Source organism: Pongo abelii, chromosome 2, assembly GCF_028885655.2.
Source record: "Pongo abelii isolate AG06213 chromosome 2, NHGRI_mPonAbe1-v2.0_pri, whole genome shotgun sequence".
NCBI classification, from domain to species: Eukaryota; Metazoa; Chordata; class Mammalia; order Primates; family Hominidae; genus Pongo; species Pongo abelii.
In genome coordinates, this window is record NC_085928.1 from 5360038 (window position 1) to 5364794 (window position 4757).

Sequence of the window (4757 nt, forward strand, 5' to 3'; positions counted from 1 at the left end):
TCCGGAGGCTGAGGCAGGAGAATCCCTCAAGTCTGGGAGGCAGAGGTTGCAATCGTGCCACTGCACTCCAGCCTGGGCAACAGAGTGAGACTCCATCTCAAAAAAAAAAAAAAGTGGCCGGGCACGGTGGCTCACGCCTGTAATCCCGGCACTTTGGGAGGCCGAGGTGGGTGGATCATGAGGTCAGGAGATCGAGACCATCCTGGCTAACACAGTGAAACCCCATCTCTACTAAAACTGCAAAAAATTAGCCGGGCATGGTGGCAGGTGCCTGTAGTCCCAGCTACCCAGGAAGCTGAGGCAGGAGAATGGCGTGAACCTGGGAGGTGGAGGTTGCAGTGAGCCGAGATGGGGCCATTGCACTACAGCCTGGGCGACAGAGCGAAACTCTGTCTCAAAAAAAAAAAAAAAAAAGTGGTAAAATAGACATAACATAAAATTAACCACCATAACCATTTTTAAGTGTACAGTTGTCCTTATGTACAGTGGTGTTACATACTTTCACAGTGTTGTACAATTATCACAACCATCCATATCTAGGGCTCTTTTCATCTTCCCAAACTGACACTCTGTCCCCATTAAACACTAATTCTCATTCCCCGTCCCTCAGCCTCTGGCACCCACCATTCCACTTTCTGTCTCTATGAATCTGATTACTCTAGGTACCTCATATATGTGGAATCATAACTGTATTTGTCATTTTAACATAATGTTGTCAAGGTTTATCTGTGTGGTAGCATGTGTCACAATTTCTTTTTTTTTCTTTTTCTTTTTTTTTTTAGAGACAGAGTCTTACTCAGCCACCCAGGCTGGAGTGCAGTGGCATGATCATGGTTCACTGCAGCCTCCACTTCCTGGGCTCAAGTGATCCTCCCACCTTAGTCACCTAAGTAGCTGGGACCACAGGCATGTGCCACCATGCTTGGCTAATGTTTTTATGTTTTGCAGGGATAGGGTTTTGCTGTGTTTCCCAGCCTGGTCTTGAACTCCTGGGCTCAAGAGATCCTCCTATCTCAGCCTCCCAAAGTGCTGAGATTACTGGCATGAGCCAGTATGCCTAGCCAGAATTTCCATTTTTTCCCCCTTTGGTTTTTATTTTTTTGTGAAGTCTCAAATAATTTCCTTTTTTAAAAGCTGATAATATACCATGCTTTGTTTATTCATTCACCCATTGATGGACGCTTGTGCTTCCCCTTTTTGGCTACTGGAAATAATGCTGCTGTGAAAATGGGTGTACAGATATCCCTTCAAGTCCCCTTTGGGCATATGTGCAGAAGTAGAACTGCTGGATCATATGGTAATTCTATTTTTAGTTCTTTGAGGAATCACTATACTCTTTTCCATAGCAGAAGTGGAAATTTAAAAAAAAAAAAAATAGTTGCCAAACTCTAGATTTCGGGCTTCTGCTAAGAAACTGGAGGTCTGACCCCAATGGTCTTGCACTTGCAGAACCAGCCTCCTCAGGCCCCTCAGAGACACCTCCCCAGCTAAGCAGTGCCCTTTCCCCAGAGGTCTGGGTCCCAGTTCTGGAGGACCCTCTCTCAATCTTCTCACACTTTATTTATTTATTTATTTATTTTTTGAGACAGAGTCTTGCTCTGTCGCCCAGGCTGGAGTGCAGTGGCGCTATCTCGGCTTACTGCAAGCTCTGCCTCCCGGGTTCATGCCATTCTCCTGCCTCAGCCTCCCGAGTAGCTGGGACCACAGAAGCCGGCCACCACGCCCGGCTAATTGTTTGTATTTTTAGTAGAGACGGGGTTTCACCGTGTTAGTCGGGATGGTCTCCATCTCCTGACCTCGTGATCCACCCGCCTCGGCTTCCCAAAGTGCTGGAATTACAGGCATGAGCCACCGCGCTGGGCTATTTATTTATTTATTTACTGAGATGGAGTCTTGCTCTGTTGCTCAGGCTGGAGTGTAGTGGCACAATATTGGCTCACTGCAGCCTCCACCTCCCAGGTTCAAGTGATTCTCCTGCCTCAGCCTCCCGAGTAGCTGGGATTACAGGCGCCTGCCACCAAGCCTGGCTAATTTTTGTATTTTTAGTAGAGAGAGAGTTTCACCACATTGGCCAGGCTGGTCTCGAACTCCTGACCTCAGGTGATCTGCCCGCCTTGGCCTCCCAAAGTGCTGGGATTATAGACTGAGCCACCGCACCCGGCCTCTCACTTCTTTTTTTTGAGACAGAGTCTTGCTGTGTCTCCCAGGCTGGAGTGCAGTGGTGCGATCTCAGCTCACTGCAAGCTCTGCCTCCCAGGTTCATGCCATTCTCTTGCCTCAGCTTCCTGAGTAGCTGGGACTACAGGCGCCTGCCACCACGCCCAACTAATTTTTTGTATTTTTAGTAGAGATGGGGTTTCACCATGTTAGCCAGGATGGTCTTGATCTCTTGACCTTGTGATCCGCCCATCTCGGCCTCCCAAAGTGCTAGGATTACAGGCATGAGCCACCACACCCGGCCCCGGCCTCTCACTTCTAATAGCTACAACCTCTTTCCTTTTTCTCTCTAGCCCTAGGCAGTTCCCTCAGTTACACTTTGTGATACCATGGTCCCTTTTTGCGTTTCTAGTAGTCCTGCACCTGGTTAACATGTCCCTCTATTAAATTCTCTCTGTTAAAGCACCTGGTGTGGTTTTCGTTGGCTTGGCTGACAGATCCCACTCAGCTGGTGTTCTCGCCTGGAATTGCTAGACAGCAGCTGCCCACTTTGGTCAGGTATACACTCTTCTGTTCCCCTCTTCCTGCTCCCTACTTTTTTCATTTTTATTTTTATTTTTTTGATACAGGATCTCGCTCTGTCACCCAGGCTGGAGTGCAGTGGTATGATCACGGCTCACTGCAGCCTTGACTTCCTGGACTCCAGCGATTCTCCCACTCCAACTTCCCAAGTAGCTAGGTCCACAGGTACACGCTACCACACTCCTGAGCTCAAGCAATCCACCCACCTTGGCCTCCCAAAGTATTGGGATTATAGGTGTGAGCCACTGCACCCAGCCCCCATTTTTCTACATCTTGCTGACTCTGTCTGCCTGACCCTAAGAGGATCTGATTTGTGCTCTTGTCTAATGTAATAACGCCATTGATTGAGCATCACCTATGTGCCAGAGTCTGTGCATAAGACTTTATGTAATTATCTCATGCAGTTCTCAACATAATACCGTGAGGTGGGTACTGTTATGCTCCCCATTGTATAGATGAGAACATTAAGGCTGGGAGAGGGGAGGACTTGACCAAAATCACAGCCAGGGCCAGCATTGGTGGCTCACGCCTGTAATCCTAGCACTTTGGGAGGTCGAGGCAGGTGGATCACCTGAGGTCAGGAGTTCGAGACCAGACTGGCCAATATGGTGAAAACCCATCTCTACCAAAAATACAAAAATTAGCCAGGCGTGGTGGCAGGTGCCTATAATCCTAGCTACTCAGGAGGCTGAGGCAGGAGAATCACTTGAATGTGGGGGGTGGAGGTTGCAGTGAGCTGAGATCACACCACTTCACTCCAGGCTGGGCAAAAGAGCAAAACTCTGTCTCAAGAAAAAAAAATAAAAAAAAAAAAATCACAGCCAGGCAGTGGCAGAGCTGGCCACAGGGACCCATCATTCCTATAAAATGAGGCTAACCACATTGTTCCCAAGTCAGTAAGTTCATACTTCTATCGTGAAAACTGTGTTTTATTTATATGTTTAATAAATATCTGATCTGTGCACTCTGGGCTCCCGTTAAATTAGGTTACATACAAGTACTTGAAATCAAAACCTCAGAAGTTACCCTTCTGAGTTTTGAGAACAGCATGTCTGTGACCATCAAGAACTCAGTTCAAGTTCAGGATATCAATCATATAGCATGGTGACCATAGTTAATAACAATGTATTGTATACTTGCAAATTGCTGACAGTAGGTTTTTACTGTTCTCATCATAAAAAAAAGGGTATGTGAGGTGATACATATGTTAATTAGCTTGATTTAGCCATTCCACATATTTCAAAACATGTTGTACACTATAAATACATGCAATTTTTATTTGTTTTTGTTTTTGTTTTTGTTTTTAGAGAAAGGGTCTTGCTCTGTTGCCCAGGCTGGAGTGTAGTGGCTTGATCGTACCTCACTGCAGCCCTGAACTCCTGGGCTCAAGCAGTCCTCCTGCCTCAGCCTCTTGAGTAGCTGGAACTGCAGGTATGTACAGGTATGTACCGCCACATTTGGTCATTAAAAAAAAATTGTAGAGATGGGGGTCTCACTATGTTGCCCAGGTTGGTCTTGAACTCTTAGCTTCAAGCGACCCTTAGCCTGAGCCTCCCAAAGTGCTAGGATTACAGTGGTGAGCCCCCATGCCCGGCTGCCATTTTGTTTCTGATGATCATTTTCCTGCTTTTTTTTTTGGGGTGCAAAAAAATATGGTTTTAGTCCCCAGCATCTTACCTGCATCAGGTTCACCAAGGGGCCCCAGCCTGGTGGCTCCCTGCCTCAGGGCAGTGGACTATCCATCTCTCCTGGGATGGCTCGGTAGCACCTGAGGGCGCATGCGGAGAGCCTGGGATTTGAGAAAAACCATGAACCCAGACAGATCATAGCTTGCAGAGCTCAGGGTCTCTTGCTGTCCTCTGAGAGCAGTGACCTCCCAGAATCTTCCTGCTGGTCCAGGTACTGTGAAGACTCAGGCCCCACACCCACCCTCTGCCTTCCATCCTGGCAGCTGGGTTGCACAGCAGTATTGCCCAAATGATACCCCTGCCTGGGCTGATGCCAACATTCAGACCACA